The 25,543-nt window shown below is 43.4% G+C and overlaps 1 pseudogene; it reads right to left on the bottom strand.

The window, feature by feature from the left end:
- Positions 1-250: 250 nt before the first annotated feature.
- Positions 251-18,180, bottom strand: LOC128832322 (C-type lectin domain family 12 member B-like; annotated as a pseudogene).
- Between the last annotated feature and the right edge of the window lie 7,363 nt (positions 18,181-25,543).

Here is a 25,543-nt window from a genome sequence, read left to right as displayed (position 1 = left end):
CAATAGATTTTGTGTGTTATGTCTAGTGCATGGCAGTAGTACTTGATGCTCACAGAAGGTTATTTTTCCAAGGTACGTTCTAAGATTCTTTCCAGTTAGTGTTTCTTTTCCCCAGGTTTCAGTTGAGAAAATCAAGACACAATAAGTTCTGGCTTAGTGTCTAATGGAATGCCAGTTTGAACCCCCACTTTGAGAAGTCTGAAACCCCCCAAACAAAATACTGAGTATATGTTATCTCGTACTGAAAGCACTAATGTGCTTTTTGGTGGTCACTGTACCTTAGCTCAACAGCTGCTTTCTCACAGATCCAGAAGTGCTACTCCGTGCAGTAGTTATTAATAGGGCTGTCAAGCGATTAAAAAATAATTGTGATTAATCGCGAGATTAAAAAAATTAATTGCAATTAATCACGCTGTTAAAATATAACAAAATACCATTTATTTTAATATTTTTGGATGTTTTCCACATTTTCAAATTTATTCATTTAAATTACAATACAGAATGCAAAGTGTACAGTGCTCACTTTATATTTATTTTTATTATAAATATTTGCACTGTAAAAATAAAAGAAATAGTATTTTCCAATTCACTTAATACAAGTACTGTAGTGCAATCTATTTATCATCAAAGTTGAACTTACAAATGTAGAATTATACACAAAAAAATAACTGCATTCAAAAATAAAACAATGTCAAACCCTAGAGCTTACAAGTCCACTCAGTCCTACTTCTTGTTCAGCCAATCACTCAGACAAACAAGTTTGTTTACATGTGCAGGAGACAATGCTGCCCACTTCTTGTTTGCATCACCTGAAAGTGAGAATAGGCATTCACACGGCATTGTTGTAGCCAGCGTTTCAAGATATTTACGTGCCAAATGTGCTAAAGATTCATATGTCCCTTCATGCTTCAACCACCATTCCAGAGGACGTATGTCCATGCTGATGATGGGTTCTGATCAATAACATACAAAGTAATGTGGACCAACGCATGTTCATTTTCATCATCTGAGTCAGATGCCACCAGCAGAAGGTTGATTTTCTTTTTTGGTGGTTCAGGTTCTGTAGCTTCTACATTGGAGTGTTGCTCTTTTAAGACTTCTGAAAGCATGCTCCACACCTCGTCGCTCTCAAATTTTGGAAGGCATTTCAGATTCTTAAACCTTGAGTTGAGTGCTGTAGTTATCTTTAGAAATCTCACATTAGTACCTTCTTTGAATTTTGTCAAATCTGCAGTGAAAGTGTTAAAAAACCCAACATGCTGGGTCATCATTGGAGACAGCTATAACATGAACTATATGGCAGAATGTGGATAGAACACAGAGCAGGAGACATACAATTCTCCCCCAAGGAGTTCAGTCACAAATTTAATTAACCCATTATTTGTTTAATGAGCATCATCATCATGGAAGCATGTCCTCTGGAATGGTGGCCAAAGCATGAAGGGCTATAGGAATATTTAGCATATCTGGCATGTAAATACCTTGTAATGCCGACTACAAAAGTGACATGTAAACACCTGTTCTAACTTTCAGGTGACATTGTAAGTGGACAGAATTATCTCCCGTAAATGTAAACAAACTTATGTGTCTTAGCCACTGGCGGAACAAAAGGTAGGACTGAATGGACTTGTAGGTTCTAAAGTTTTATATTGTTTTGTTTTTGAGTGCAGTTATGTAACAAAAAAAAATCTACATTTGTAAGTTGCACTTTCACGATAAAGAGATTGCACTGCAGTACTTGTATGAGGTGAATTTAAAAATACTATTTCTTTTGTTTATCATTTTTACAGTGCAAATATTTGTAATAAAAATAATATAAAGTGAGCATTCTACACTTTGTATTCTGTGTTGTAATTGAAATCAATATATTTGAAAATGTAGAAAAACATCTACAATATTTAATAAAATTCAATTGGTATTCTACTGTTTAACAGTGTGATTAAAACTGCGATTAATTTTTTTGAGTTAATTGCATGAGTTAACTGTAAATTAAGCTGCCATAGGATAAAAGGGAAGGTCCTTTCATGGATTGAGAGCTGGTTAAAAGACAGGGAACAAAGGGTAGGAATTAATGGTAAATTCTCAGAATGGAGAGGGGTAACTAGTGGTGTTCCCCAAGGGTCAGTCCTTGGACCGATCCTATTCAACTTATTCATAAATGATCTGGAGAAAGGGGTAAACAGTGAGGTGGCAAAGTTTGCAGATGATACTAAACTGCTAAAGATAGTTAAGTCCAAAGCAGACTGTGAAGAACTTCAAAAAGATCTCACAAAACTAAGTGATTGGGCAACAAAATGGCAAATGAAATTTAATGTGGATAAATGTAAAGTAATGCACATTGGAAAAAATAACCCTAACTATACATACAATATGATGGGGGCTAATTTAGCTACAACAAGTCAGGAAAAAGATCTTGGAGTCATTGTGGATAGTTCTCTGAAAATGTCCACGCAGTGTGCAGAGGCGGTCAAAAAAGCAAACAGGATGTTAGGAATCATTAAAAAGGGGATAGAGACTAAGACAGAGAATATATTATTGCCCTTATATAAATCGATGGTACACCCTCATCTTGAATACTGTGTACAGATGAGGTCTCCTCATCTCAACAAAAATATACTCGCACTAGAAAAGGTTCAGAAAAGGGCAACTAAAATGATTAAGAGTTTGGAATGGGTCCCATATGAGGAGAGATTAAAGAGGCTAGGACTCTTCAGCTTGGAAAAGAGGAGACTAAGGGGGGATATGATAGAGGTATATAAAATCATGAGTGATGTGGAGAAAGTGGATAAGGAAAAGTTATTTACTTATTCCCATAATACAAGAACTAGGGGTCATCAAATGAAATTAATAGGCAGCAGGTTTAAAACAAATAAAAGGAAGTTCTTCTTCACGCAGCACACAGTCAACTTGTGGAACTCCTTACCTGAGGAGGTTGTGAAGGCTAGGACTATAACAGAGTTTAAAAGAGAACTGGATAAATTCATGGTGGTTAAGTCCATTAATGGCTATTAGCCAGGACGGGTAAGGAATGGTGTCCCTAGCCTCTGTCTGTCAGAGGGTGGAGATGGATGGCAGGAGAGAGATCACTTGATCATTGCCTGTTAGGTTCACTCCCTCTGGGGCACCTGGCATTGGCCACTGTCGGTAGACAGGATACTGGGCTAGATGGACCTTTGGTCTGACCCGATACGGCCTTATGTGATTAATCAACAGCCCTAGTTATTAATAATAATTTAAATTCCACATAAGTAGCCACAATTATAGGATGCATACAAGTCAATCCTAGAAAATAAAGCATTTCATTATGTCCTCACATTGGCAGTCTGCATGTATTTGGGGCGCTGTGTGTTTACCAGTTTCCCTGGGGTTAGTAATCTTCACCTACCCTACAACTGGTTCAGATTACTTTCCGCTCCATGCCAGCTCAGCTGTGCCAGCCAGTGGTCTGCAGGGCCAGGGCCAATGCTAATGCTCCACTACTGCTTGTCCACTGCCTCCTCATCCACACATGACAGGAAATAGCAGCACCACAGAGGCTGCTATTGCCCCTATGTTTGTAGTCACAATGCAGACAGCACAGGAGAGTAAGTGAGTACCATATGCTTCTCCTTTGTGCAAGCACACAGGACAGGCCGCAGTTGGTAAGTTTTGAATAGTATTTAGGACCCAACCTGCTCTCTGTGTCAAAAGAGCTGAGCCATCCTCCCAATACCAGCTGTTCCTTTCAGATGTACACCAATCAATCCAGTAATATTGTGTATAGGAGCCCTTTGGCAGTACATGGTTCTGTGAGCAAATCACAACACTATTTCCAAAAAGAAACCAAGTTCTTATCTTTCATAATTTGTATAAGCTAGAAAACCAAAAACTAACATAAATCAGTAACAGGAGAACTTCCAGCCAATGACATCCTCCCATTCCAGCCAATGGCATCCTGATTTTGATTAAATGGCCCTAACTTGTGTTACAGGACTGTTGAAGTGTCTCAGATTATTGCTATGTTGTAGTACAGATTTAAGAGTCATTGTTCTAGCACCAGGGGACAGATTTTCAAATATATTTAGGAACCTAAAAGTTGCAGATAGAAACTTAGTGGGATTTAAAAAAAATGCTTAGGCACCTAACTGCCAATGATTTTAGTGGGAGCTAGGCACTTTTAAAATCACACTGGCTGCTTATCTGCATCTGTAGGCACCTAAACAATGGAAGGTGACAGGCAGAGCTCTTTGAATCCAGGGATTTACCGTCCCTTACGGCTTCATCCCTGATTTCGAAATGTTTTGTCTGGGCCAGATGATATGGAACCAGACACATTGACTATCTCCATTACTGTGTCCTGAGCAATTCCTGAGACGTGCCTCACATGTTCCTAATGTTTCCTGTCATCATATGCAATTTCAGTCCCATCCTTCTTCTGTTTTCTGTCTTTCTGGTTTTTTACCTTGTGTCTTCTAAGAGCCTAGCTTAGCCAGCCAGGACAGCACTTTGCTGTGACTGATTTAGCAAGCCATAAATAATACAGAAGTAACATGATCCATGGGAATTTTGCTCTCTAAAATATGATGAGAATCAGGATAACCCAGTCAGATGTTTTCCTGGGCCAGGGAATTGCAGATGAGGTCAAGGAGTGTCTAAATGGGCCAAGGGCCCTAGCAGTCCCTGTAGTCTTCCAGTACCCAACTAGCAATTCGGAAACAGAAGCTTTCTCTTTTCTCTTTCCCCCTTTGTGTGTCTGTCTGCTTTTTCTTAGGCAAATATAGGATCAGTATTTAATGACAACTTAAGATTTGTCAGCTCCCACCTAAAATAGACTTTGTTTCTTCCACCCTGACCCTCTCCCAAGTACAATGGATATTATTTAAGAAAATTGTAAGGAAGAGTTTTCTGTTAATTCTCTGTCTAACTTCTGTGCTTCAGCCCCTGGAGTGGTGAAAAACTGAAGGATGGAATCTAAGGTGGGACACCCACATGGCATTGGAGGCACCAACTTCTAGACCACTGGATACAGCTGCACAGTATTTCTAGGTAGAGACAGACATAAAAGCAGTGAGAGACTGGGAGCAAGAAATCAGGCTCTGATTGCTTGGATGGCAGCACACAGCACTCATCCCAGACTTACCATTAACATCCTCCACAGCACTCCCCTCCTCAACTGTTGCCAGGGAACTTGAGAGACTGGCGTAGATAGTTTGTTATTGAAGAGCCTTGATTGAATTGATTTAGTTGGAGTTGGTCCTGCTTTGAGCACGGGGTTGAACTAGATGACCTCCTGAGGTCTCTTCCAACCCTAGTCTTCTTCTATAAGAGAGGTGTATTTATCCATGACTGAGGATAAGGAGTAGATAAAGGGAAGAAGATTGAATTGGAGTGTTCATTGTCATGGGGCAACTGTGACATGATTTTACAAACTGGAGGAGCTATGCGGGGATGCTTGTCACTGATGCATGTGGTACCTACCCATGCCCTAAATATGCATTTAGCCCAACTTTAGGAATCCATAGTTAATCTTAGCCCTAAATTATCAAAAATTTACCAATCTTTTTGTGTTTTCCTCCCAGGAGCAGCCAGTCCAATAAATTGTATCTGCTATTATACAGACAGAGATATTCCTATGAGGACACTTTAATAGAACACCCACTTCTTAGTGATAAGTCTGTAGGATCAGAATCACTGATGGCACCATTGAAAGACGATGAGTACCACAGAACAGGGTGCTGTTCACTCATTGTGATATCTGTGAGATAGCCCTGCTCTTATGCTTATAGGACCATTAAGTGCTATACGAGAAAGTTTAGAGACACCATTTTGAAATATGATTCTGGCATATCTGACACAAATATATATTTTGCTCGGGAAAGTGACAGGAAATGTGAAGTGATATATATTTTTGTAGTTTCATAAAACCACACATTGTGAAGTTGGAACAGCATATATGATTCCATCTCATTTACCCATGCCCCATCTGAATCATACAGGGTTTGGAGAGGCTGCTTCATTTTCTAATGTTTGTACTTCTATGGCACCTTCAATCAGGATATTGTAGCATTATACAAAGTGACCAAATGAAAGTAAACATTATTTTTCCTTTAGATTTGTAAAAGTCACCTGTCCAAATATCAAGGCACATCTACAAACAAAATCAAATGTATAATTTTAAATAGATACTAGTCTTTTCAAATGCATGGAGGACAGTGCAGTCTCTGGTGTATAAGGTGTAATTGTGACACTAACAGACTGGTCAACTGGTGTGTGACCATAACAACTTAACAGGGGGTATTAAAATGGTAAACAGGGCCATTTCTTGTAGATAGTTATCAAAGCCATATTAAGAAGTCTCAAATCTTTAACATGTTTGCTGTATTATTAGAGAATCAAGACTAGAAGCTAAGCGCATTTGTCTGTGTTTACCTATATCTTGTTAGAAGTTTACCCAGGTGATCTAATTAGCTTGTAGATGCTAAAATCTTATTCCTGTCTCTTAATGATTCATTACTGTATTCTATTGACTCAAAAATCAGATGCAAGATGCTATAGGACAGAATAACATAATTTACATTGTCTTCAGCTTAATTATATGATATAATGAATTGTTTTAGTAATTTGAATAGTTATTGCTTAATGTATTGTCTGAGAAAGGACCCATTGAATAGAGATCAAACTGTTGGCTTGCTTTCATCAAAGCTCATATGGTGGGATTACCTGTCAGCATCCAGATTGCTTCAGAGATAAAGAAAGCTTCGGGCCTGATCCTTTTTATCTCAGGTCTGCTTAAACTTTGACATGGAAGGTCTAAGCCACAAGACTGAGGTCACCAGATTTACCCTGGAATTCTCATGAAAGAACTTGAACAAACTCTACATCTGAACTGCCTATTGGACTGTAACCTTTTAAATTGATTCCAGAAAGGCTTTTACAAATGAGCAGTCTCACCGTCGCCGCTTTGAAACTGACCTAAGGACTTTACACCCATATGTATGTATATTGATCTCTTATATATAAGTCATATATAACTCTCTTTTATTAATAAAGCTTAGATTTAGTTAATAAGGATTGGCTGTAAGGGTGTATTTGGGTAAGGTCAATGGGCTTTTAGGATTGGTAGAACTGTAATTATGCTGAATAAGGTTTTCAATAACCCCTCACTATATGAACATTGGCTGTCTAGATGGGAGCCAAAGGTTGGATTGCTTAAAGGGGATTGTATTTGACTTCTCCAATGTGGTGTCATAGGAGCTGTTTTGTTATGGGCTTGCTGCATCTAATTATAGAATAAACCACCAGTTTGGGGGATTGTCTGCCCTATTCCTTGCTGTTTGCCCTGAGTAAGCATTCTCAATGTGACCCTTCCAGGCACCACAACCACACTAATATACATGTATAATGAAGGAACACAACTAAGCAATCAGGCAGCTGCATTCTGCACGATCTTAAGTTTGAGTGGTCTTCAAGTGTTGTCCCAAGTGGAGCACATTACAGCAATCTAGTTATTATCCTTATTTTGACGTGTAAAATTGCAAAGGTTATTATGAGCATGAAATAATCCAGGACATTTTGAAATCCAGCCACAGTATATGATTCCGATTTCCTGTAGCAATATTTTTAATGGTTTTCTATACTCTTTGTAAAGAATGTCTTTTTGTTTCTAATGTATCTATACAATAACAAGCTGGCTGTCTGAAAAAGAAGAAACTTTGTACAAGTATCAGATGAATAAAATCACCAAGGAGAAACAGGATAAAGGCCTAGCTTACACTACAGAGCTAGGTTGACACAAGGTGGCTTATGTCAACCTAATTATGTCACTGTCTACACTAGAATGTTGCTTCTGCCGAAGTAAGTCACCCGCTACACCAACATAATAACTCCACCTCGACTAGAGGCGTTGCGCTTAGGTCGGTGTTGTTAGGGCAGCGCAGTGTCCATGTAGACACTGCGTTACTTACATCACCTGTTGGCTGTCAGCCCTGAGTAGGGCTGACAGCTGGAGCTCCCCCACCCTGGTGCTGACAGCTTGAGTTGTCACCAGGCACTGGGCTCAGAGCTGGAGCTGTCAGCACCCAGGCCAGAGGGGAGGGCTCCAGCTGTGAGCCTGGCCCCTGGCTGACAGCTTGGGCTGTCAGCACTGGAGCTGGGGGAGGGCAGGCTGACAGTTGAGGCTGTCAGCCCCAGGGCTGCTGGGCTGCAGCTGTCAGTGTCCCACAATGCCCTACCTCAGTCAGTGGAAGCACTCCTAGTCATGGCATGCACCACTGTCAGATGGAACATAGTGTGGACGTGAACCACCACTTTAGTTATTGTGTTGGCTGTACATTGACTTAAGTTGACTTAAATTTGTAGTATAGGAAAGCCTTTAGTTTATGGTTGTCTGAGGGAAATAACTGAAGTGTGATGAAATTTAGAAAAAAATACTTTCAAGTTGAAACTCAGGATTTAATTTTAACTTTCTTGTAAAATTGAGATCTGTGATATTCTAGAATTGTCTCTCAAAGAGAAGTGGTTAAAGCCTCATCACTTCTATTACAATATTTAAAGCTAGAAAAAGCTCTGGTGGATCTCCTATTCAGGAGAATTATGCCCTGGGGTCCTGGTCACAAGATGTAACCCAATGCATTTTATCTCCAGTTTCTCTGGTTCCACGCTATGCCTGAAGTTCCCAGTTTCAATCTGGCATCTGTTACACATTTCAGAACTGCACTGATGGATTTTGTGTTCTCTCTGGTGCATGGCAGTGGTATTTTGATGCTGACAGTAGATTATTTTTGCAAGTGACTTCCTAAGACCCTTTCCAGTTATTGTCTTGAATTCCATAACTGAACGCTGGGGGGGGGGGTGAGGGAGGAAGAAACAAGAAGTTCTGGTGTAGCATATAATAGAATGGAGATTTCAATCCCCACTCTGAAAATTCTGAAAAAAAGTATAAAAACCTCACATGAAAACAGAATACACTGAGCATATGTCCTGTCATACTGATGGAGCCAGTGTTCCTTCTGGTGATGTTTCTTTATCTTAGCTGGACAGCTGCTTTCTCACAGATCCATAAGTGCTCCTGTAAGCAGTCACCTTTAACAAATTTCCTGTCATATAGGCATACACAATGATAGTATCCACATCTGGGGGCCCTGAAATAGATTAATGTTGTTTGTGTTTAGTTCATTATTGTATAGAACTGTGTTAATGGTGACATAGAATCATGGAGTTGGAAGGGACCTCAGGAATTCATCTAGTCCAACCCCCTGCTCAAAGCAGGACCCATCCCCAACTTCCCCCCCAATCCCTAAATGGCCCCTTCAAGGATTGAACTCACAACCCTGGGTTTAGCAGGTCAATGCTCAAACCACTGAGCTATCCTGCCCCCCAGTATATCATAAGAGAAATGGGAACTGCCCCTTTAAGAATAGGGTGAGGGCATAGTGAGTGAGCTACTACAGAAGCTAGTGTTCATTGTGTGCTGTTGCTGCTGGAAAAGGAGGATGGCCTGTAACTGGGCACTGAGGAGGTCTCTGTCTGCAAAAAGCTCCTTAAGCAAAAGGTTGGAAACTCAGAACAAACAAAATGTTCTCTTTAAAAAATGACTCTAGTAATTAAGGGTGTAGCACACAGAACTTCATCCTGCAAAATTCAAGATTCTGACATATGATACAACATATAATAGCTGAGAAAACTGACAAGAAATACTTACGATAAATATTATTTCTAGTTTCATAAAACCACAGAAATTAGAGTTAGAAAAGCTGCTACCTTGTCCACCCGCCAATGCAAAGTGGATTTCTTTATTTTGTAATTTAGAAAATGCTCCCCATACAAAGTTTCTGAATTCATGTGCTCCAGTTAGTAGAATATGTGACTTTTAAATAAAAGTCAAAAACAATAGAACTCTATGCCCAATCCAATTATAAACTTTAAACCAAACAACTGAACTCCAATTCCAATAAGCAACATCCTGAAGAAAGGCATGGGATCAGCCCTATGCCCTAAAGATCCACAAATTATGGCTTTCTTGTAGAAGCACAGGAAGTGAATTCCATACTCTGGGTTCCTCCACTAGAATGCCCTGCCTCTCCATCCCCAGACATTTGAACTTAGCAATGGTTAACTCTAGCTCCTCAGCTGGCCTCAATTGCTTTGTGACAGTCCATGGCAGAAGAAGTTAGCTACCAGGGAGCTAGGACACAACTCACATAGAGCTTTAGATAGCAAATCCAAATCATCCCTTGCATTGCATGTGGCAGGTACGAGTACAGCTGTTTCTGGAAGTTGTCTGAGCAATAACAGACCTTTGGTGGACTTCTGCTGTTGATTCCACCTTGCTGCTCTCCTCGGTGCATCTTGTCTTTATCCCACACTCCCGGCTCAACCTATGCTTGGCTCCCAGCCCTGATTTACTGTCTTCCACTTAAGACAATTGCTGACCTCAGTGAAAGACTCTGGCCCAACCTGACCCAGCTGTGGCCCAACCTGACCCAACTGGCTGGCCCGGCCCGGCCCTGGATTGATCTCTGACCTTCAGCCCCAATATTGAGCAGCTCACTCCAGGCCCACAGGCCACAAATGACCTGGTCCTGACAATAGGGTCCTTATTCCCAATTGTCCTGTGCCTTCTGTTGTCATTTACATGGGTGTAAACATCTACCAGATCAGATTGCTAACATTTTATGTCGACTTTACCACATTGTAAATGAAGAAGTGAATCCTGCTCTCTCTCTGCCCATCTGATGTGGAAGTGTGGAAATCCTATCCTTGAACCCCTCTAGCAGCCAGAAGAACAGGACAAATGTTATCCCATAGAACTGATCAACCTACTCCTTAAAGCACCCAGAAGGCAGTGCCCTGGGTGGAAAACCCATTGTTCATAACCACAGCAGGATCTGAGAGACTCACGTCTACTCTTAGCTTTAAAATATTCTATGGTGGTAAATTCCACAAGCTATTTATCTGTCTTGTGGGGGAGGGGGAGGGCTTATGAGAAATTTATATCCAGATAAAATAAAAGAGGCTGGGGTAGGAGCCGTACCAGCTTCTCCTTGTCCTGTAGCATGAGAAGGGTGGAATTCTGTAAGGAACAGAATTCTCGACTTTGCTTCCAGGGCCTTTTCTCTCTTGACATGTAGAAGCAGGTGTCACCTCCCATCCATTGCCAGTTTGCAGGGCAGAGTGTACAATTTGGTCCTAAAAGAGAGAGAGAAATTGTCTTTGTTTCTCATCCTAAGCAGTTCAGAATACAAGGGCTACTGCCATTGACTTGAATGCACATAGAAGTTGCAGAGCTGTCATGTATATGGCACTGATCCTCCGCGGGCCAAGCCCGAGATGATCACTAGCCCATGTGAAATGATCGACTGAGTCTCAGTTCTTTGAAAGTATGATACGATCTCCATTGGGAAGGGCTGGATTTCACTTTGCTGAGAAGGTAAAAACTGTTGAACCCAGCAGCAGAGAACATTGTTATATCAGGAGTCAGCAGATCGAGCTTCTACACATAGTCTTACAAGTTCTGCTCCTCAGCATGAGAGCAGTGTGCAGTCTCTGAAGAGATGCTGTATTGTTGTTAGATTTGTGATTCAGGTTCATTTTTATAGAGCTGTTACAAGCAGCAAGAGAAGTTGCTCTTTTCCTTAATCTTTGTAACTAGAGTTCATTTCTGGGGCGGAGTTGCCCCCTGGGACCCAGACGTTAATGTGTGGGCTGAGAGTCCTGAAAGCAAGAATTGTCTGTATGCTGTTTGTGACCACCTCTGTTCCTGGTGTATCTAGTGTAAACAAACCAATTGCACTAAAAATACCCACACTCCTCATGATTAATTTCTCTTCCAATGGAAAACTGACCCTACCTGGCCCTGAAATCTGGTGTGACTCAGCAAAGAGGCCACCTTTTTTTTTTCTAAGTGAACAATCCTGCAGTGGCCAGAGAATGAGAATGGGGATGGAGAAGGTATGAACTACCAGGAACAAGTCTTTTTCCATTAATTGATAACATTACTATGAACCTGAATGTCCTTTATGTAAGGCCCCTTTACCCCACTCTGACAATGTAATGGTGCTTTAAAGGGAGTGTAAATGGCTGCCATAGCGGTGTCAAGGAGAATCTGCTCCTATACTATCTGTAGAGGATAGTCCATACATAACATACCTAAGGCAAAATCACAAAAGCAAGGTGGTTAAAAGTCAGGGCATCTAACAGGACATATCCTCTACTCCAGTGGTTCTCAAACTTTTTTTTTTCCACATACCACTTGAAATTTGCTAAGGATCCACTAATTAGGTGGGTGGCCCTTCATTCTCTGGTGTGTGGCCGCCCAGGTGCGCACCTTAGAGGGAACTATCTGCGGACCACCTGAATGTAGCTAGCAGAACACAGGTGGTCTGCAGACCACAGTTTGAGAACCTCTGCTCTACTCCTCAACCTAGGAACACACATCACTACTAGAGCAACCACCCTACAATACAGACTACACACTAACATCTTAACTCTGCCCTAGGGAGAAACCAGACTTACAGAATTGTCCTCCCAAACTCTCTATACCCACACACAGACCTGACTTCCCTCAAGCACTGTTCCAATTATTCCTTCTGCACAGTTCTGGAAAAAACACACTATCTCAACGTTCATAAAGGGGCTGTTCCACAGAGATCCTTCTCTTTATGAAAGTAGCCTCTGCTTTGCTGAAGACCTTCCTCCCATAAATGATGCTCGATTAGAAAAGCCCATTCATGCTCTGTGTTAGGTTCCAGTTTCAGAGAGAGGGGACATTAATGGAGGCATGTGAAAATTTCTTGCTCTTACAATATGATCAAAACTAGTGCTGGTGAAAATGAAACTCCATTGTCCATTTCAAAAACAAAATGTCTTCATGTTTTCCACTGGTGAACCATTGTGCTAAAGGACCTATTTATAAAATGATTATCTATCCCTCTTCCCCAGAGTCAGACCACTGGTAGCCTTAGGCACTAGAGCCAGGGTCAGAAATAAATCACTTTTCCCATCTCCCCGAGATTCTGGGCATCACAATGAAAGACTCCGATGATCTTTCCAGCTCTGCTTTTTTTTCTAGTATTTTGCAAACAACTACTGTACTCCACCTTTGAGGTTCCAGAGTGAATTCACCTTAGAAGCCAATCAATATTGCTCCTGAATTAGCCAAAGAGGGCAGTGCAGAGTAAAGCTAACCAAACCATTTTTTAGATTAGGGTCTGAACAAAAATATCTGAAAAAAAGTTTCCAGTCAGAAGTGTTTTGTTTTTCATTTTTTCTCTGAAATGAAAAATTGAAAAAAAAAAAAATCTTGATGTTAAATGAAACCACATTTAAAAATGAAAGAATTCATTTAGAAATGAAACATTGTTAGCTTGGAAAAAATGGAAAAAATTTGCTAAAAAGTCAGTTTGGGGTTGAACAAAATGTTTCCTTCATCCCACAATGTTTTGTTTCCAGACATTTTTAAAGGACTAGATTGAGAAAATGGCCAGAGGAGGAGGCCCTCTTAGAACCCTTACCTCAACAGGTAGGGCACTCATTTGGAGGGGATATTTGGGTTTCCTGCACCGATGCATTGATATGAAGCTCTATCTCCTCTATCCCAGCAGAGTGCACTAGAGGCTATTCTTGGATGAGTTTAGTCTATTTTGTTGAAGCCATTCCACTTTGTAAAAATAATTTAAAAAATATTTGGAGCAGGGACTTAAACTACATCATCACAAGTGAGGGCCCTAGCACCTAAACTGTAATCATTCTCCCAGTCATGCTCTTTGCTTTTGTGAATCACTCTGCTTTTGTGAATGGCACCTAAATCCTTTTGTTTATCTAGCCTGAATTTTATTTATTTATTTGTTTTTGCCAAAACAAGTTGGGAAATACCTGTCCAGTCCTCTTATACTTTCTGGAAGGGTATAATAAATAAAAATAAACTTTTTTATTTGACTTTTTTTTTTCCCCTTATTTTTTAATTTAGCTGAATTCAACCTAAGTTGACGAGTAATTTTGGACACCCATTTGATTATTTACTATTAAAAATAAAGTTGCCCAGCTCTATTGCTGAGTGATATAAAGCATTCCTGCTTCTCCAGACTCTGAACATGCTACTTCTTTCACACTTCATGACCCAGTCTTAGAGAAACTGAATGAAAGTTGATCCTTAATCTTCCAAGCTGTTATGCAGACCACTAAGCAACATCACTAGTGGACAGTTACCATCTGATACTATTTTATGGCCCAGGTAAAATCAGTTGGAAAGTACCAGTTCAGTTACTAGGAGGCAGGTGTCAACATCACAAAATCACAATAATAACTGTCATTATTAATTATTTGCTTTCTTAGCCATTTGAACAGAGAAGACAAGGACTGAATGGATCATGAAGGAGGAATTCCCTTGTACCTCACCTCTCTGCTAATTGCATACAATTAGTTGTAGTCCCTTTCAATGCAGGTGTAGAGCTCATTTAATGGGGTGTAATTGGAAGAGAATAGGTGAAATTATACAACCATTGCCCAGCCTGTATCTATTCTGGAATAAAGGAAAGGAGTCCATTTGCATAACAATCCTATTTACCATTATTCTTATTTTTTTCTTCCCCTTTCAGACACAAATTGTCTTTCATGTCTTGTGGCCTTTTTGAGGAACTTGTTTGCAGAATTTCCTGGTTTCGCTTGAGGTTTCCAATCTGCTTCTGGAAGTCACTGGAAACCTGAAAAACTGAAATTCACAAAAAACATTTTGTATTCTCATAATTTACAAATCAAAATTATTCCTGCCTTTGTCCACTTTAAATTTTTGTATTGGGATAGCCATGTTAGTCTGTAGGCACAAAAACAACAAGGAATCTGGTGGCACCTTAAAGACTAATAGATTTATTTGGGCATAAGCTTTTGTGGGTAAAAAACCTGAAGAATTTGAAGAAGTGGGTTTTTTACCCACTAAAGCTTATGCCCAAATAAATTTGTTAGTCTTTAAGGTGCCACCAGACTCCTTGTTGTTGTTTTTTTAATTTTTCATTATTCTATTCATCTGGTTTAAATTTTGTGCCTTGTTTTGGGTAGTAACCCTTAGTATTAACATCACAGGTTTAGTGTAATTTTTCTATTTAAAAATAAAATTTAAATAAAATAAGCTGGCTTGTTAATGGGATACAGAGCCTTTCACCATTTTGTCACCAATTAATATCCAGCGCAGGTCAGTATTAACTGAAAAACATCCCCACCTTATAAGTGTTCAGTGTGAAATGAATTAGTGGATGTCATCCAGTTCCTAATGGGACAGGTTTCCATATCACAAAAAACAGCATCATAACTTGATGGCACAAGAAGGCTTCCATTTGGCAATTTAGGTAGAGAGGTCAAGGAGTGAATGGGCTACAGAAATTGTCACTTGCAGCAATACTACTACTCTGGAGCTCAACCACGGTAAAGTACATTCATGGGTGATAGTGTGTCTGGAAAGCTTGCATTACCACTGCTCACGCTGTACCTGTGCAATGGTTAAATCAACAACTTCAGACTACAGGAGATAGATAGCAATCTGGCATCTTTTATCTGAAATTCACCAGATAAAAAAGTATTGATACTTACACACAATTCCCAGGGCTAACAGCCCTAGCAGCAATGCCAAGCACAATGTGAGGAAAGTCAGGGCAACCAGACGCCATGTGGGGGATGAAGCAGGGTGCCCTGCAGAAATAGCAAAAAACCCGTCCAGACCAGTAATATATATAATTGGTGCTTTAGTGGGGCCAATTTCACAACGCTGAAAACAATTATGAGCCAAATCCAAACCATCTGGAAGGAAGAATTTAATCAAAACAAAAAAACTGAATGATAATTGGGAATCTTTAAACAACACCTTACTAGATGTCCCCAATGCCATAAGCCCACAATTGAGGAAGAAGGCTGTGCTAGTTTAAAAAAAAATGTTTAGTGTAGAATTAAAGGCAGCTGTAAAAAAATAATAATAATTAAATACATAACCATTGGAATAAAGGAGAAGTTGATAGTAATGAATATAAATCAGAAATTAGGAATTGTAGAAAATTGGTAAGGAAAGTCAAGGGACATAGGGAGATATCTATGGCAGCAGAAATAAGAACAATAAGAAGGAGTTTTTAAAATATATTAGGAACAAAAAGAATTCTGACAATGGTATTGGTCCATTGCTAGATGGATATGATATAGAATTATCAATAATAATGTAGAAAAGGCAGACATGCTAATATATATTTCTGTGCTGAATTGGGGGGAAAAACAGATGATGCAGTCTCATCATATGGTGAGTACACTCTTTCCCATTCCACTTGTATCTCTGGAGAATGTTAAACAGAAACTGGTGTGACTGCTGATGGAATACTATGTCCAGTTCTGGTGCTCACAGTTAGAATCATAGAATCATAGAATATCAGAGTTGGAAGGGACCTCAAGAGGTCATCTAGTCCAACCCCCTGCTCAAAGCAGGACCAATTCCCAGCTAAATCATCCCAGCCAGGGCTTTGTCAAGCCGGGCCTTAAAAACCTCCAAGGAAGGAGACTCCACCACCTCCCTAGGTAACGCATTCCAGTGTTTCACCACCCTCCTAGTGAAATAGTTTTTCCTGATATCCAACCTGGACCTCCCCCACTGCAATTTGAGACCATTGCTCCTTGTTCTGTCATCTGCCATCACTGAGAACAGCCGAGCTCCATCCTCTTTGGAACCCCCCTTCAGGTAGTTGAAGGCTGCTATCAAATCCCCCCTCATTCTTCTCTTCTGGAGACTAAACAATCCCAGTTCCCTCAGCCTCTCCTCATAAGTCATGTGCTCCAGACCCCTAATCATTTTTGTTGCCCTCCGCTGGACTCTTTCCAATTTTTCCACATCCTTTTTGTAGTGTGGGGACCAAAACTGGACACAGTATTCCAGATGAGGCCTCACCAATGTCGAATAAAGGGGAACTATCACGTTCCTCGATCTGCTGGCAATGCCCCTACTTATACAGCCCAAAATGCCGTTAGCCTTCTTGGCAACAAGAGCACACTGTTGACTCATATCCAGCTTCTCGTCCACTGTGACCCCTAGGTCCTTTTCTGCAGAACTGCTACCTAGCCATTCGGTCCCTAGTCTGTAGCAGTGCATGGGATTCTTCCGTCCTAAGTGCAGGACTCTGCACTTGTCCTTGTTGAACCTCATCAGGTTTTTTTCGGCCCAATCCTCTAATTTGTCTAGGTCCCTCTGTATCCGATCCCTACCCTCTAGTGTATCTACCACGCCTCCTAGTTTAGTGTCATCTGCAAACTTGCTGAGAGTGCCGTCCACACCATCCTCCAGATCATTAATAAAGATATTAAACAAAACCGGCCCCAGGACCGACCCTTGGGGCACTCCGCTTGAAACCGGCTGCCAACTAGACATGGAGCCATTGATCACTACCCGTTGAGCCCGACGATCTAGCCAGCTTTCTATCCATCTTACAGTCCATTCATCCAGCCCATACTTCTTTAACTTGGCGGCAAGAATACTGTGGGAGACCGTATCAAAAGCTTTGCTAAAGTCAAGGAATAACACATCCACTGCTTTCCCCTCATCCACAGAGCCAGTTATCTCATCATAGAAGGCAATTAAGTTAGTCAGGCACGACTTCCCCTTCGTGAATCCATGCTGACTGTTCCTGATCACTTTCCTCTCCTCTAAATGTTTCATAATTGATTCCTTGAGGACAATCTATGATTCTATGATTCTATGAACCACAGGTGGTTCACCAGCCTGGGAAGCAGTCAAATGAGTGGCGCTGTGGTTCACCAGCGGTTATAAACCCAATTTGACAAGCCAGAGAAGGCACGTTAGACTGGCAGTGCCAGCAGGAATCTGAAACACATTTCTTGAGTTGAAGAGGATACTAAGCAAGCAGGGGTGAGTCTCATGTATTCCCCATGGTCGCATATATGGCCAGTTTACATGCGTCAGCCATAAATATGTTAGTGTTGCTGAGGCCAGAAGTTAAGGTTTTACGTTATGGCGAGTTGAATGAATGTATTGTTTAGCATGTATCTTTGTCTATTTCAAACGGAGGGGCGTTCCTTGTGGGGTGTTAAGGTCTGGTGAACAAGGTTTTCCTAACCTCACTGTTCCCTGTATGAGGCGCATCTGTAGCCAGCACAATCAGTTGGGCAGTTGCAAACAGCCATGGAGAGCTACTAGGTGTGCTCACCAAGCTGGACAATCATTCTAAACATATGTGGGCTTTTTAAAGGGGGGGAATTGGCTTCTGGTGTATGTGACCCCTGGGAATTGGTATTTACAATTGTGACCAGACCGGTCAGTGTTGGGCATTGTGGGACAGCTGCTGGAGGACTGCGATGTCTATACTTGCACTGTGTCAACCACAGTAGGGTCGACCATGACTCAACACCATTTGGGGAGGTGGTATTACTGTATCATTATAACAGGGCACCTACATCAGCAGGAGGCAAATCTGAGTGTAGCCTCATGCACAACTAGGTTGACGAAAGGTGACTTATGTTGACCTAACTTTGAAGGTCTTAATCTACACTACAAAGTTTGCCAGCATATCTATGTCCTCTAGAATCATGAAGAAAAAAAAAAAAATTCACACCCCCGGCTGACATAGCTATGTCAGCAAAAACCCTGCTGTAGACACAGTTATGCTATGAGAAGAATGGTGTCAGCTTAGCTAATGTTGTTTGGTGAGGTGATGTAGCTATTTTGACAGAACTCCTGTCAGCTTACCCCATGTCTCTATGGAGGGACTCTGCCAGGATAGCTATACTGGCAAAGGTGCTGTAGTGTAAACAAGGCCTGTGTTAACCATGTTTTTGGGCAGTTAAATTTCCCTTGTTTCTGAAGGAAGAGGCATTAGTTAGGGGGCATGTTTGGAGGGCACCTGTGGGAGGGGAATGATGTCACGTTAACTACCAGCTCTGCCCTCCTCCTGGCCCCACCATGCCCGCGGTAGGGCTGGAAGGGCCCTGGGAAGAAAGGAGGATGGTAACTGATGGGCTTTTAGGAGCACATCTACCGGCTGGAGGCTGCAAGAGGAATAGCAGGGAACCCAGGCTTTGTATCCACTTCAGGGAGCTAGTGCAAAGGAAGGGGCTCTCCCTAGCCCTCTGCAGTACAGGAGAGCTGTTGATGTGTGGAATGACCCATTCATCTCAGTGGAGTGTGCTCAGATGAATTAGGACACACCAAAGAGATGAATAGTCTAACACAATAGCTCTGGGTGGTGTGAAATGACCCATTCATCGCAATGGGAGTTCCCCTCTACCTCAGTTTCAGTTGTGGAATACCATTGTTCAAGGTAATCTCACTATGCATATCAGTTTTAGAGCAACTGCAATATTAAAATATTTTTATGGGGGGGAGGGGGGAAGGGAAACAGTATCTGAGGAATGCCTGAACCAAATTACTCCAAACTTGTCCCATTGCCCCTGTTGTGGCATACAAATATCCTAGATAATCTCATTATGCATGTGGATTTTAGAGTACTTTGAAAATTAATAGAAGTTCATAATGCAGGGGGGAGGATATATATTGGAAACATCTTGATCAAATGATCTAAATTTGGACCATAAATTCTACCCCAGCCCCATAATAGCTTTTTAATTATTGCTTTCCCAAAAGGGAAGTGGATGGTGGAAATTATCCACGATTGATCCCAAGAGAGTAATATCAGGATCAGAGCCATAGTTTGGGCCCCAAGTTTGTGTAAAAAAAAGTTATAAGAAGTGTAAAATGTGGATGTTGCATAATTTTTTTAGCGGGACTGTGTCAGGATTCCACCCCCCTGAACTCTGGGGTGCAGATGTGGGGACCCACACGAAAGACCCCCTAAGCTTATAGTCTACCAATTTAGGTTAAAACTTCCCCAAGGCACAAATTCCTTTCCTTATCCTTGGATGGTATTGCTGCTATCACCAAGTGATTTACACAAAAATTCAGGGAAGGGTCACTTGGAATAGGGATCCCCCAAAATATCCCCCCAAGCCTTTTCACCCCCTTTCCTGGGGAGGTTTGAGAATAATATACCAACCAATTGCCTTAGCAATGTGAGCACAGACCAGACCCTTTGTCTTCAGGACACTAAAAACCAATCAGGTTCTTAAAAGAAAAACTTTATTTATAAAGAAAAAAGTAAAAGAATCACATCTGCAAAATCAAGATGGAAGGTAACTTTACAGGGTAATACAAAGATTTAAAACACAGAGGATTCCCCTCTGGCTCAGCTTCACAGTTACAAAAACAAGAATAAAACTACCTCTGTAGCATAGGAAAATTCACAAGCCCAAACAAAAGATAACCTAATGCATTTCCTTGCCCTACTTACAATTTCTGTGATTTTAGATAATAATAATAGAGATATCCCATCTCCTAGAACTGGAAGGGACCTTGAAAGGTCAAGGAGTCCAGCCCCTGCCTTCACTAGCAGGACCAAGTACTGATTTTGCCCCAGATCCCCAAGTGGCCCCCTCAAGGATTGAACTCACAATCCTGGGTTTAGCAGGCCAATGCTCAAACCACTGAGCTATCCCTCCCCCCAATTATTCCAGGTATATTTTCAGGAGATATTGTACCTGCTTGGCTTCTCCCTCCATCCAGAGAGGGAACAACAAATGAGAACAACAACAAATCCTTCCCCCACAAATTTGAAAGTATCTTCTTTCTTCATTGGTCCTTCTGGTCAGGTGCCAACTAGGTTATTTGAACTGCTTAACCCCTTACAGGTAAAGCAATCCAGTACAGCTGCCAAGGAGGGATTTTATGCTACTATATACATAAAGGTTGTTACCCTTCCCTCTATATTTATGACAACAACATAAAACAATCTTGACTACTAAACCAACCGTGTGGCTATTTTCAAGACAAGGTTTTTTTAAGGGCCTTTCCCCTAATCAACTTTCTCTTACCCTAACCTATTATGTCATGCTCCCAGCACTCTATTCTATATGCACATGCCATGGTGGAAACGGACATATTTCCACATCTAGCTCCAGTCCCACAAAGTCAGCAGTTACCCTGATTTTGAGGAATTAGGAATGTAAAGGATAATTTCATTTTTAAAGGTGATCTATAAAAGGGGCAATAACTGAGACTGTGCCATTGTTTGATTTTCTTCTCTTGTGTAAAGAAGGCATAATGATTTGGGGGTCTAGGTGGGTTTTTTTGTTTGTATGTTTGTTTGTTTGGGTTTTTTGGGGGTAGGGAAGATACATTTATGTTGCCTCCTTTTATATTAAAAATCTAGGTCCTGTCTAGCCTGGAGTACTCATACTTTGGCTTTGTCTAGACTAGAATTGGTGGCCTTGTTATAATTTTAGCTAATTGATTGTAAATGCTAATTATGTTGATAACTGAGGCTCTCCACAAATGTTTGTTCTGGACCACCAAGTTTTGTGGTTTGTCCAAGCTGAGCCCGCATGTCCTGATACTCTGCAAATGTGTGGGTCTAGATTAGCATTTACAATCATTTAAAAAGCAATTGTCAATCAATTACAACAGGAGAACAAAAAGAATGAGGAATACTTGTGGCACCTTAGAGACTAACACATTTTTTGAGCATAAGCTTTTGTGGGCAAAAAACTCTGTGTTCTATCTGATTTTGTTAATAACTATTTAACTTCAGTGCCAATTGAGTATTTTGGATAAAGGATACATGTGTGCAAGGAAGGAATGAGAGAGACAAATTTCCCCCCACATTTTTACTATCCTGGGGGACTAGGACAGTCCCCCTTTTGCCCCCTAAGTGGCACCCCCGAGGACAGACACCTCCCCACCCAGGCAGAGCAGCTTAGCCCTCGCAGAAATGGGGGAAGGCAGTGGCAGTGACTCCGCATGGGCCCCCCAAACTGCACCCATGGTGGACTCCTGACACTGCAGTGGACCACACCACCCCAAGCCCCAGGCTCCCTCTGCCTGGAAGGAGACTCACCTAGCGCTGCCTGCAGTTGGAACAGGCTGGGAGCTGGAGACTGCCCAGGAGATCTGGGTAGGAGGCAGGGCGACCCACGTGAGCAGCATCTCATTGCTGCTGATTAGGCAAGGCTTCTGCAGAGCAGAGGGAGTCCTGCACTCCCTGCTCACCTACCACTAACCCTGGCTGAAGCAGCTCCCCGAGGCTGCTGGAGGAGAGGCCCCACTCCCCACTGAGGGCTGAAGCAGGGCTGGGTCAGCCCCTGCTGCAGCCAGCTCAGGGGCCACAAAACAGCTGATGGGGGGCAGGGCTGCATTCAGGGGAGCCTGCCAAACAGCTGATAAGCACAGTCGCCTACCAGCTGATCAGTGGGGGCAGGGCTGCCCTGGAACTGCTGATCCGTGGCCGGGGCCGCAGCACCACTATTGCCGGTGGGTGCTGAGCACCCACTAATTTTTTTCCATGGAGTCGGTACCTATGGCTGGCAGGATGCTTGGATTCCAGTTGTCATGTGTTGAAAAGCAATCACAGCTCAGGAAACCGCTGCTATTTTAGTCTTCCCCACAAACCAGCTTCCTGGATGTAGAAGTGAAAATGTAATCATGGGCAGAGGAAGGAAGAGAGAGAAAGGATGGTGGTTTCTAGTAAACACCTTCTCTAACCAAACAGCCAGCTTATTAGACACTACACTGCATTACAGATAAAGACATGTTAAGAGCAGGCAGGCTCTGATTGTGCTCACAAGAAGAGACGTCCTTCTTCCTATGTAATAACAACATGCATTCTTCTTCAGGCTGGAGTTTGATGCTGTGGTTGAGAGTCCTGGACTAGTTATGGAGAATCTTTACTCCTTCTCGTGACACTTGCCGTTCCTTTTTTTGTGGATGCAAGGGCTGCAATTCCCACTTACAGGTTGGCTGCTGAAATTGTCCAGAAAGGACATTCAATTCTATGTCAGTCTCTGCCAACTCCACACCAACTTACCACTACCCCATCTGTCATGCTGCCTGGAGTGGCTCACAACCATGCAGTGCCGTAACAAGGGCGAGGCGAGTGAGCAGGAGCGCCACCAGCTTTTCTGCCACCCTAGGTGGCGGAAGGTCCCGCCCCGAAATGCCGCCCCCCACAGAGGCGGCGGAAGGTCCCGCCGCAAAAATACCACCGCGGTCGCCACCCCCCAAATTGTAGCGCCCTAGGTGTGACGAAGTGGGAATGTTCTTGATGTGTTATTTGAATGCTGAGTGGGGAGTATTGACCTGGGAAGGTTGCAGGGGAGTTTTGCTGGGGCTGCCTGCATTGGGGAAGGGAGGATACCTGAGCATGTAACATGAGAACCCAGGACGGGGGTTGGAGGCCAGGTGACACCTCTGCCCAGGAAACTGGACAAAGACACAAAGGCTGGGGGAGGAGCCGGGAAAAGGCCAGAAAGGAGGAGGCTGAAGGGAGTGTGGAGGTTTGGGAGCTGGCTGGAAGATGGGGAGTGGGGACCCGACGGGGCTGTGGCCTCCCTGGGGCCCCCAGATGGACCTAAGTAAAGGGGGAGGGTGCTGTTGTCAGTACCGGCAAGACCTGTTTTGGACTGTGTTCCTGTCGTCTAAATAAACCTTCTGTTCAACTGGCTGGCTGAGAGTCATGGTGAATCACTGGAAGCCGGGGGTGCAGGGCCTGGTCTCCCCCACACTCCGTGACACTAGGCGACCGCCTAGGTTGCCTAATGGGTTGCTACGGCCCTGTGAGTGAGGCACTTGCCTGGGGCGCACAAAGCTGTGCGGCGCAGAAAGCGGCAGAGAAAAAAAAAAGCTGCTGGCACAGAGATATTTAGGGTGATCTCCCAGCCGCCCCCCCGCGCCTCCCCCGAGTGTCCCCCGGCCCCGACTTGCTGCCCCCCCCTCCTTCCCGGGGCCCTGAGCAGAGAGTCACTGTCTCTCCCCTGCAGCTCCATGCTGCCTCCCTGCAGCAACTGCTGCCGCTAGGTCCTAGTGCCCCCAACTCTACTGCCAGGGCAGACTGACTCTGAGCCTGCCCTTCCCCCTCAGGCCGCAGTCACTGCTCCTGCCCCATGCTGGGCAAGGAGGCAGCCCCATCCCTCACCCCCAGTGAGGCTAGTCAGGGGCAACAGCAGGGGAGGAGGCGCACACAGCACCCCCTGGCACCCACCACGGAGGAGGCGAGAGAGATTCCTGTACCTGAGAGAGGCCCTAGGAGCACATGCAGTGACAGTGGTGGGGGTGAGTGTGCTGCTGGGGGGGCAGGAAAGGGGGGCTCCTCCCCCAGAGCTTGCTGCTGCCGGCAGGGAAAGGGCTGGGGGGAGTCCTCCTCTCTGGCCCCTGTCCCGGAGCAGACTGCCTGCACCCCAAGCTCATCCCCAGCCCTGCCCCACCCTAGAGCCCATACCCCCAGTCAGAGCTTTCACCCCCCACTGCACCCTCAACTCTCTGCCCGAGCTCTGAACCCCTCCAGCACCCCAAACACCTTATTCCCAGTCTCAGCCAGAGCCCTCATCCCCCCACACCCCAACCCTCTGCCCAAGCCCTGAGCCCCTCCCACATCCCAAACCTCCCATTCCCAGCCCCAGACAGAGCGCTCACCCCTACTCTCGCCCTGAGCCCCTCCCACACTCCAAACCACTCATCTGCAGCCACAACCCACAGCCTTCACCCCATCCCTCTGCACCCCTCCCATCCCCAAACTCCCTCCCAGAACCTGCACCCCCTCCCTTCGCACCTCCTCCCATCCCCAAACTCCCTCCCAGAGCCTGCACCCCAATCCCCTGCCCCAGCCTAGGGCCTGTACCCCAGACCTCCTCCCTCACCCAGAGCCTTGGGCGGGTGGGTGACGGGGGTGGAGTTTGGGTGGGGGCGGGGTCTGGGCATCACCAAAATTTGACATGGTTGCAGAGCCGTAACTAGGTATTTTTGCACCCAAGGCAAGAATATAAAATTGTGCCCTACCCCAGGGCCGGCTCTTCGGCGGCAATTTGGCGGTGGGTCCCTCAGTACCTCTTGGAGGGAAGGGCCTGCCGCCGAATTACCGCTGAAGAATGAATGAAGCGGCGACGGTAGAGCCTGTGATTTTGGGGGGTCTAACTCATGATTTTTGACTGCTTGGGCTGGTAATGTTGTTTCCAAGATGGTCTTTGGTTCCAGTCCAGGTCCAATGCAGAGAGGGACTCACAGGTTAAGAGAGGAGGGAGGTGCTGGATATCAGCAGTGGCCACTAGGGATCAGCATGTGTCCTGAGAATGCTGGGAGTTCAGCTCTGCAGGGCAGGAGCGGGGGTGGCAGGTTTAAATATGAATGAAAATAAGTGGTTCAATGCACTTAGAAGGTGGCTATCTTTAAAGTTGTCATCTTGTCAATAAATTGTATGGTTTTGAATTAATAACCCTGCTGATACTTGTGACAGTAGTTTTACAGCCTGTAGTTTCAGGTGAGTGAGTGTGGACAGTTGCAGGGGTCTGTACACATAATACAACATTATGGCAGAGAACTCTGCATAAGTGCTGAATATTGTAATAGCTGAGACATGAGGGTTTTTTTTTATTAAAACAATATCTATCATAAGTGTTGGAGATTGGCAGGCAGGACTCTTGAGTTTTCTAACTAGCAATGATACTTGATTGACTTTGTGCGTGACTGTAGGCAAGTCACTTAACCTTT

The sequence above is a fragment of the Malaclemys terrapin genome, chromosome 1 (genome assembly GCF_027887155.1).
Source record: "Malaclemys terrapin pileata isolate rMalTer1 chromosome 1, rMalTer1.hap1, whole genome shotgun sequence".
Classification (NCBI taxonomy): Eukaryota; Metazoa; Chordata; order Testudines; family Emydidae; genus Malaclemys; species Malaclemys terrapin.
Note: the sequence above shows the minus strand (reverse complement) of the source record. Positions and strands in the feature narration are given on the sequence as shown.